This window comes from Notolepis coatsorum (assembly GCF_963971535.1).
Source record: "Notolepis coatsorum genome assembly, chromosome: 6".
NCBI classification, from domain to species: Eukaryota; Metazoa; Chordata; class Actinopteri; order Aulopiformes; family Paralepididae; genus Notolepis; species Notolepis coatsorum.
This window is the reverse complement of record NC_140170.1, coordinates 180354639-180365775: the sequence shown is the minus strand read 5'-3', so window position 1 is coordinate 180365775 and position 11137 is coordinate 180354639.

Sequence of the window (11137 nt, the reverse complement as noted above, 5' to 3'; positions counted from 1 at the left end):
ACCTTTTGCTATATTAAACCTTCGACTGTTATATTTGTGTGGACCTGATTTCATATGTGGGAAAGTGTTCATCATACTTAGATATCGTGTACTGTATGGCCAGAAGTTAAAGTACATCAAGCGGTAGTGGTTTAATGATACCATACTTATCAATACAGTCAGGGAATTGTACCCCTCAGTTACAATTGGTCCTTCGAGCCGGATGGTAACTAGTGTAATATTAATATAGTGTTATTAATATTGAAATGGCCTATGATGAACACTCCACGAAACGGTCCTCCTAACGTAGAACGCCCGCGGCGCAGACGACAGACACCTCAGTACTTAGAGGATTACGCTGTCAGTCAACTACCTAGCCTTCTACAGACGGTAAACGCGGTAAAAGTAGAAAGTAAAATTATGTCTGACCTTAACGACCAGGTTACCCCGACCACAGAGGCCCTAGTGGGTTCTAATGTAACTGACCAAGCTCACGGTGGGGACCAGGAGGGAACAGACATGCCTTTACCCCCCGCCAATACCGAAGAAGTAGTCCCCGACCAGCCCCGGGAGGAAGACAACCCTCCAGAGGTGGAACCCTGCACGGAACAAGATGAGGAGAGCGCCGAGGAGATAGAGCTCCAGGACTCCCCAACGAGTACAGCCAGGAGCGGCTCACCTCTACAAGCGTCTTCCCCCAGCGAGGCGGAGAGGATGCTGTCACAGGCGTTCCTCGTCAGCCTGACAGCCTCTACCGAACGCGATCGACTCCAGGGTGAACGCGATCGACTTCAGGGTGAACGCGATCGACTCCAAACACAGCAACGGAGCGAAGAAGAGCACATACGCCTGGAGATGAGACGCCTTCAGACGGAAGAGAATATGGCAAGAGACCGGTCCGACACCCAGCGCGCCGCTGACGGTGCCCAAAGAGAAGCAGAGCGCGACATCGCTCTCATCCAGCGCGAAGCCGAGCGCGACAGACTACAGGGCGAGCGCGACAGACTACAAGCGCAGCTAATGGAGCAGCTGATCACCAAGGCAACACCCTCTCCCTCCGCCAGGGGTTCAAGGGCCTCGTCGAGACAACAGTCAAGGGCAGCATCCCCTAACCGACCAAGCGACCCTGAACTTGACCACCAGAGAGAGCCTATACCCGCCGCAGACCCCCTTCCCCGACCGGTCCAAGCGAGACCCAGCTACAAGGAAGGAGCAGCATACACTGCGGAGAGGCTAAATAAACGACTACAGGATCTAGAGGACCTGACAGAAGAAGAAGAGGGAGAGGAGGAGAACCAAGCCCGACGACAGCACAGTACTCCACCGGACCAGGAGGTCCAGTACAGCCCAGGCTATACCCCCGCGGCGCTGCGCTACAGACCCCCGACTCTATTCACGGGTGAGCATGACGCACGACCAGCCCCGAGGAACAGCACCTGGACCAGCGGGCCATGGTACCCTGCCGGTACCAGCCCACAGAGAGGCGCAAGAGGAGACTCGCCTAGGAGGCCTCTCTCCCAACGCTCACCGATGTGCCAGCCATCCACGGCGTCATACATTGGCACACCGACGTTTCCAGACTTCACCCATGAGAATCGAGCACAGTACACGGAGCTCCGGATGTGCTTAGAGACAATGATGGTGGATGTCGTTGACGAACGCCACAAGTATGCAATATTACTGAAGCACCTGAAAGTACCCCGAGCGCACAATATAGCGCTAGCCTATGCCACCTCTACGACCCCATACACCGCGGCTCTAGCAGCGCTGGACCAGAGATATGGACGTATATGGGATTACGTAATCCAAGAGATAAGGCATATTGACCGCCTACCCCCAGCAACAAACAATCGCTCACTAGACGACCTGTCTATAAAAGTGCAGTCCCTGGTAGGGATGCTGGGAGCGCAACGAGAAAAGGGTATGCACGAGCTATACGCCAACTCTAACGTCGAGAGGATTTTAGAGAAGCTGCCGCCCGCCAGACAAGAGCGCTTTAGGCGGCAAAGAGACCACCGTGATCCTAACGGTCCCGAACCATCCCTCCTCGATTTAGCCGACTTCCTGACGAGAGAAGTCAGCAGCCTACGCTTGGATACATTCGTGCGGAGCACACCAAGCTCCAGAGAGGGACCTAGGAGAGTAAACGATGGAAGAAGATCAGTGACTGTCATGCACCAATCAGAATCAGTACCGAGCAGTAAGAACCACAGTACCCCCTCGAGAAAAGAGAAGTGGAAGATGGTGTGCCCGTACTGCGAGAAGGAACACTGGCTGTCACAATGTGACCTGTTCAAGAAGATGAATGCAGAAGAAGTGAGTCAATGGATAAAGTCCAACAGGCGCTGTTACCGATGTGCGCGCAGTCACATGGCAGCCGAGTGCCGCCTAAAGAAGAGGTGCAGTCGGTGTGACGGAGCCCACCTAGATGTCCTACACGACAGTAACAGAAGAAAGCCTGCACCTGCACCATCGAGCAGCACAAAGGCAAGTGTCATGTACATTGACCCCGCCAGCAGCAGCGGCGCCCAGGTGCTCTTAAAGGTAGTCCGTGTAACATTGAGCCACCAAGATAAAGTCATGGACACTTACGCCGTCCTTGATGACGGGTCAGAGAAGACCCTTCTCCTCGCATCCGCTGCGGCCCAGCTGGGACTGCGGGGGAGCGAGAACCAGATGACGATTCGGACAAAAAGAAGAGATTTAAAGACGATAAAAGGCGAGAATGTCTCCTTCACTATCGCAGCAAGCGGGCAGCCAGAGAGACGGTATAGGATTACAAATGCTTTCACCAGCCAAGAAATAGGACTATCACAGTACACCTACCCCATCGCCAAACTGATGGATAAATATGTGCACCTGCGTCAACTACCTATCCCGCTCATAGACGGCGCCACCCCGACCCTGCTGATAGGCTCCGACCATGCAGACCTCATAGTCCCGATAGACCGGGTCCATACAGGACCCAGAGGCTGTCCTGCAGCAGTCGAGACCCGCCTAGGATGGACATTACAAGGCCCCCTCGCTAAATCTCTCAACCGAACAGCAGCCACTAGCTGCCTCCACTCCAGAGTGACAGAAGAAGACACCACTCTCCTGCAGCATGTCGAGAGGCTATGGACACTAGAGACAATGCCCTTTAAGAACGAAAAGAAAGACATTCGTTCTAAAGAAGACATTTACGCCATAAACCTCCTCGAGCAAGGGACAAAGAGAGTCACAGTCAGCGGAGTGATGAGATACGCAACTCCACTCCTGAGGCGAGAGGGAATGCCCACCTTTCACGCCACGAAAGAAGCTACGGAGCGGTATCTATTGAACACAGAGCGGCGCCTAGCCAAAGACCCCGCTCAAGAGAGTGTGTACCGCGCTGAGATTGAGAAGCTAATCACAGCGAGACACGTAATGAAGATTGACATTAAAGAGGCCGATCAGACGACCGAATCATGGTACGTGCCGCACCACAAGGTCCACCACAACGGCAAGGATCGCATTGTGTTTAACTGCAGCTACCAGATCGGATCCCAGAATCTGAATAAAGAGCTCTTGCCCGGCCCCACACTCGGCCCCTCTCTACTAGGCGTGCTACTACGCTTCCGCCAGGACAAGGTGGCTATCAGCGGGGATATCAAAGGGATGTTCCTGCAGGTGAGACTAGTGGAGGAGGATAAGCCCCTACTGCGGTTCCTATGGAGAGAGAGGATCGGAGATGAGCACCCAGCCATCTACCAATGGGAAGTCCTCCCCTTCGGAACCACATGCAGCCCGTGCTGTGCTACATTTGCACTGCAGAAACACGTCGCAGAGGACCCAGCAGCAGATGAAGAGGTCCGACACAGTGTGAAGAACAGTTTCTACGTGGACAACTGTTTACAAAGCGTTTCGACCCAAGAAGAAGCCGAGGCTCTCCTACTCAAGCTACGCGCCTCCCTGATCAAAGGCGGCTTTGATCTCAGGCAGTGGGCCAGCAGCGACCCGCAAGTATTGCGCAGCCTCTCCCCCGCGGACAAGGCAGCCAGTAGCGAGACCTGGATGGCGACCATCCCAGGAGAAGCCCAAGAAATGACACTAGGACTAGTCTGGCGCTTCAAAACAGACTCGCTCCACTATAGACACAAACCCCTGACCACGGAGCAGGGAAGGTCGACGGCGATACCGACCACCAGACGGAGTGTGTACAGAACACTCGCCAGACAATATGACCCGTTGGGATGTATTCTACCTTACACCACCAGGGCAAAGATGATTGTACGAGCACTATGGGACAAGGACCAAGGCTGGGACGACCCAATACCCGCACACCTTGCCTCCACATGGAGAGAGTGGGAGACGGAACTCCGCTCACTCCCAGGCGTCAACATACGCCGCAGCTACTTCCCACCCACAGTGAGGCCAGAGACATGCAAGATGGATCTACACGTCTTCAGCGACGCCTCCGAAGTAGCCTATGGATCTGTGGCCTACTTGCGTGCGCAAGAGAAGGGAGGAGAGATACACACCGCTTTCATCCTGGCTCGCTCAAGAATAGCCCCACGAAAGCAACAATCTATCCCGCGTCTAGAGCTCTGCGCAGCCCTAGCAGGAGCGCATCTAGCCACGTTAATCCAACGTGAACTCACCATCCCGGTGCAAAGAACAATCTTGTGGTCAGACTCTACGACAGTACTCACATGGATCAAGTCTGATTCATGCAGATACAAGGTCTTCGTGGGAGTCAGAGTCACAGAGATTCAAGAGTTAACAGAAGCAGCAAGCTGGCTGTATGTGGACACCAAACACAACCCAGCTGACGTCATCACCCGGGGAATGTCCCTAGATGACCTCACCCGTCACAACATCTACAGTGACGGACCAGAGTTCCTCAAGCTCCCGGAAGAAGAGTGGCCTACGCCCACCCCACGGGAGGCGAGTAAAGAGGAGGCTGAAAACAAGAAACCTATGTTCTGTGGATTGAGCACAGTCGCCTCCACAGACCCCAACATAGATGATTGCCTCACCCTACAGAGTGCGCAGCTAAAGACATTCCTGTGGCACCACCCAGAGATTCAGCCCACCACTGACATTTCAGCAGCTGACTACGAAGAAGCAGAACTTCTTCTACTACAACGAGCCCAGAGAGACTCGTTCCCCGATGAGCTAGACTGTCTACAGGGAGGAAAGCCCGTCCCATCAGACAGCAGACTGATCCACCTGGCACCCGAGAGTGACGCCCATAATCTCATCAGAGTGGGTGGTCGTCTGCGGAGAGCCCCCGACCTACCGGATGACGTTAAGTACCCGATAGTCTTGAACAGCCGACACAAGGTCACAGAGCTGATCATAAAAAAATACGACGAGGATGTGCACCACGCAGGAGCAGAGAGAGTCTTCGCGGAGATCAGACGTCGCTATTGGATACTTCAAGGGAGAGAAGCAGTGCGACGCTTCCAGCGAACCTGTCTAGACTGCCGAAAGTGGCGCGCGCAGCCCAGCATACCCCGGATGGCTGACCTACCTCCCTGTCGCCTCCGACTCGGCGACAAGCCCTTTCACTCCACAGGCATGGACTGTTTTGGCCCGCTGTATATAAAGAGAGGAAGAGGAACCGAGAAGCGGTGGGGTATTGTATTCAAATGCATGACCACCAGAGCGATACATATCGAACTCCTCCCAACCATGAGCACAGACTCATTCCTTATGGCCTTCCGAAGATTCACATCACGGAAAGGAAAACCGTCTACATTGTTGTCTGATCACGGGACAAACTTCAAAGGCGGAGAAAGAGAGCTGAGAGAGAGCTTCCAAGCTATGGGCCCAGAACTTAAGACCCACCTCGCTCCATCCCAGATTGACTTCCAGTTTAATCCCCCGAACGCACCCCACTTCGGTGGAACCTGGGAACGAGAAGTACGTTCTATAAAGACAGCCCTGTACGCCGTGCTTGGGGCCCAGACTGTGGCGGAAGAAGTCCTAATGACAGTCCTCACGGAGATCGAGGGAGTATTGAACTCCAAGCCCCTCGGTTACGTCTCAAGTGATGTAGCAGATGTCGACCCAGTCACCCCCAACACACTCTTGATGGGGCGGCTGGACCCCGCGCTACCCCAGACAATGTACAGGCCTGAAGAAGCGAACGGCCGAAGAATGTGGAGGTACAGTCAAGTACTGGCTGACAAGTTTTGGAATAGCTTCCTACTCCACTATCTACCGTCTCTACAGACCCGCCAGAAGTGGGTAAAAGAGAGAGACAATTTGACAGAAGGAACAGTCGTCATGATTATCGACCAGTCACTACCCAGAGCTATGTGGCCGGCTGGCCGCGTAAGCAAAGTGATCACCGCTGCCGATGGCAAGGTCCGAGCAGCTGAAGTGCTCGTCCAAGGGCGGACTTACACACGACCCGTGGCGAGGCTAATAGAACTGCCAAGACTCCCAGACACTATCGATGACGACCATGACCCCACGACTTTGTGAGTTGACTGACCCTTACAGCGGACCTTGAGTGGTAGACAGTGCGGTTAATCTGTCTCTGCTTAGCTAATTAGGTGGGACTAATTAGGGGGCGGCTGTTGTGAAGGATCAGATTAAACCGAATATATATATTTATTTATGGATATATATTTAATAGTATTTGTATATCGTTTGATATCCCTTGTATATTCTTTGTACATATACACTGAATATCCCTTTAGTCTACTACAGCCCATAATAGTTCATTCTCTCATTGGACAAGAACCTGGCGCCAGCAGACAAGCCCCTTGAGTCAAGTTCAATAGTGCCGACGAACATGTCCCAACTAGCCCCGGTTCCGCGTAGGAATACGGCTACCGAAATACGAATGGTACTATTTGTTCACCGTGCATATAAATATGGCGCAAGTAAAGTAGAACTTTCTTTTAGTCCATTAGTCCTTTACCCTCCAACCTAGTAACAGACGTGAAGCCTCACCCACGACCCACGTGTGGTGCAGTATGGCCTATTTGGCCCCAGAATAGGCATTGAGACCTCGTGTAAATTCATAGCTGAATTGTCATAGTTTGGCACTGTACCGTCGAGTGGGACGTATTTCTATTAAGTTAATAATAGTCTATTATGTATGGTGCATCGTGCGGTATCGAGTTCTAAAGTGAGTAGCACCCCCATCGCCTCCTCGTGTTATCTAGAAGCTTAACCAGGCTGGGCAGACCACGTGTGGTGCTTGCATCCGAGGAGTTCTAGACGAGGACCGAGGGGGACCTGCACATTAGATTACCTACCCGGACGACTGCTGAGCCTATACGGCATGGAATATCTATTTGCTTTGGGTGCTTTGATTTGTGGAGCGGATAACAGCCAACGCCGGTGAGTGTTGGAATTACCCCCGAGAGGAGCCCAGGTGAGACGGCGCTCAACCCAGACCGAGGCCGCCTCACTTCTCCTTCGTTGTGGACCTACAGCCTACAGCTACCGTCTACAAGAGGGCCCAAGTGTATTCATCTGTGGATCAAGATCCTGCGGGCACTGTGTTCTGTACCTGAATTCTCCCCAGGAATCGTTGGCCAGATGGGATGCAGCTGACGGCTCTCCAAACCCCCCCCCCCTACTGACTTACAACCAGCAGGACCCCTTAAGTACCATCGCTATAGTTCCCTAAAGAACCAGGTTGTATACTTGCTTCCTGCGTAACCAGAGATTGGACATTCAGTGTTGATTTGCCTACGAATACTCATTTGCCTTACAAGTGCATTCAAATCATAAATGTAATTAAGTGAATGTTGTATATACCTTTTGCTATATTAAACCTTCGACTGTTATATTTGTGTGGACCTGATTTCATATGTGGGAAAGTGTTCATCATACTTAGATATCGTGTACTGTATGGCCAGAAGTTAAAGTACATCAAGCGGTAGTGGTTTAATGATACCATACTTATCAATACAGTCAGGGAATTGTACCCCTCAGTTACAACGGTCAAATCCGATTTTAGGAACATTTGGGGAATTGCGCTACTAGCGCTAATATGTCTTAAATGGGCAGAAATCTGCCTAAGAGGAATTTTTTTTGTCGTAAATCCGTTCGGGAATGAGACCCAATGTTGTAGTGGGAAAGAGCTTTTTCTAGCTTAGGAGGCTGACCAAGGTCAAACTTTTTTTTTTTTTTATCTCGTAGTGTTTTTGAAAATGTTATACATGCTTTTATGACCTCTCATCTTGACTATTAACTGGTACAACTCGTAAGCGAGAGCACATTTTCCCCATGCTGGCTTCCCTCCACTGGCTTCCTGTGTGTTTTAGGATTGATTTTAAGGTTTTACTGTTTGCTTTTAAATGTCTGAACGGTTTGGCACCGGGTTACCTCTCGGACCTGCTGGAACCTTATGTTCCTCCAAGGTCCCTCAGGTCCTCTCATCAGCTCCTCCTGCCTGTTCCCAAGTCCAGGCTGAAGCTTAGGGGGGACCGTGCTTTTGCAGTGGCAGCCCCAAAGCTCTGGAATGAGCTGCCTCTGCATGTTAGGCAGGCCCCAACTCTGCAGGTGTTTAAATCACGTCTCAAAACACATTTATTTCCTTTGGATTTTAGTTTTCACACAGTTTGAGACACCTGCCTTTTTTATGTGACATATTGTATATGTTTTATTGTGTGCTTTTACCTTTTTATCTTTTTCATCCTTTTATTTTATGTAAATATTTCTTGTGGGACTTGTACAGCCATTTTTTTTGTATGTGCTTTATAAATAAAGTGGATTGGATTGGACCAATCAGTTGATTACCCGCCTCCGTTTATCAGCAGCACGACCAAGTTGAGTGACATTAATCAAATAAAATCAAATGTATTTGTATAGCCCGAGATCACATGGAATAGCAGGTCAAGAAGAAACATCACAATAGATCAAAAACAAAAACGTCCATCTTTATGACCCAGGAGGACAGAATCAGAATCAGAAAGGTCTTTATTGCCAAGTATACTTTACACATACAAGGAATTTGCTTTGGACGTTACTGGTGCGACATTAGCGGACAGACATTAACAGACAGATAATACAATAAAGTGGTGGAGTAAAGTAAAATAAAATATGAGCTAAGTTAAGCACAATAGAATAATATATTTATGAAATAAAACATAGGCCAGGGCTGTACGACTGTATAAGAGGTTGAATAGAATTATGTGTTATATAAACCAAGTTAAATATAGCTCAATAGATAGATATAGTACAATTTTAAGTAAAAATAAACCAACATTTATTAGATAATATCTACCGTCAGTTAGATGGTACCGAGGCCTATGGGCTGTGGCACTGTGCTCTATAGACCTGTTCGCTGTCCACGTCAGACTCCGTGTGCAGCGCATCAAGGGGGAAAAAGGAACGTAATCCTGGTCAGAACAACGGAGCAGACTACAATATATTTGCATTTGTTAGCCATGCTAGCGATCTAAACAATCAATCCATGCCGAAGCTAGATATGTAAAAGGTGAAAGACTCACAGTGTTATGGTTTGTAACCGACCCCAATCGCACAACACAAGACAGGTATGAGAGTAAGCCAAAACAGGGCATTTATTTATTACATACACTAGAGTCAAGGAAATATGGAAAATGCGGCACTGTGCCTTTAAGAGGCGAACAGGCTAAGGGAGTAAGGCTAAGGGCCAGGGCTAAGGACCAGGGCTAAGTGTCAGGGCCAGGAACAGGGGCACTGGAGAGGGGGACAGGGACAGAGGCCCGGAGAGGCGGGCTGGAGACAGGGACAGAGAACAGGGTTAAGGCCTTGGACAGGGCGAGGGCCAGAGCTGCTTACAGGGATGAGGACAGGGTTCCGACGGCGGAGGCCTGGCACGGGGACAGGGGCCCGACGGCGGAGGCCTGGCACGGGAACAGGGGCCCGACGGCGGAGGCCTGGCACGGGGACAGGGCCCCGACGGCGGGGGCCTGGCACTGGAACAGGGGCCCGACAGCGGGGCCTGGCACGGAGATCCTCCTCCTCCTCTTCGGATGCTGCAGACGGGCAGCGCAGAACAAAGGGGGTCCCAGGGGACCGGGATGGGAACACGCCGTCCTCCCGTGGAATACTAGGGAGCGACGACGAGCCTGGGTCCAAGGGGAACGGGATGGGCACACGCCGTCCTCCCGTGGAATACTAGGGAGCGACGACGAGCCTCACCCCCAGGAACGAGGATCACGAAGAGACGCCTTCCTCCCGTGGAATCGGGAGCGATGACGAGCCGGCTTGACGTCTGGAGTGGGAACACTGGAAAACCTCCCGTAGAGAATTAGAGAGCGAAGACGGTGTCCCACTCCAGGCAAACGGCGACAGGTGGTGATGGCTGGCACGTCGTCTCACGCCGGAGACGCGGCAGGTGATGGTAACGTACAGGATGGTAACGTACAGAACTCCATGAACACAGAGTGTACACAGATACAGATACAGAACGAACACAGAGTCCAGAACACAGAACGACCCGACAAGGACTGGAGGGGAGTCTGCAACCTATGTACTCTCCCGAGGTGATTGCAAACTCCCAACAGGTGCGTGAAGGTAGAGGATCAAGGATGTCCAAGGGTGGGGGCTGGTGAAGAGTAGAGGAGAGTAAATCATCGCAAGGGTGGGGGCTGGTGAAGAGTAGAGGAGAGTAGACAGGGAAAACACAGGAAAAAGGTCCAGGGACAGGCGAATCCTCACAGTACCTCCCCCTCCACGGGAGCCACCGGGCGACCCAAAAAATCAGACAGCGGGGCAGGGGACATGACAAAGCAAAAAAAAAAAAAAAACTGGGCCATGCTAGCAGGGGAAGCTACACCTAAAGTGGGGCTAGCAGAGGGACTGGGTAGCTGCCAGAGCATTGCTAGCTACAGGGCCTATGCTAGCTGTACTGCTACATTAGCATAGAGGCTGCGCTAGCTGCCGGAGCTAGGCTAGCAGACAGGGCTGGACTAGCAAAGGAGAACAAGCTAGCTGGAAGGACAGTCCTAGCTGTGGGGAAACAGGGTAGCTAACAGGGGAGCTAACGAGGCTAACAGGGGAGTCAACAGGGGAACTAACAGGGGAACTAACAGGGGAACTACCAGGGGAACTAGAGGGAGCTAGAGGGAACTAGAGGGAGCTAGAGTGGGTTAGAGGGAACTAGAGGGAACTAACAGGGGCTAACTCACATACACTGTCTGTGCTGGCTGGGGTCGTCGACTGGTCGGGTCGTACTGTTATG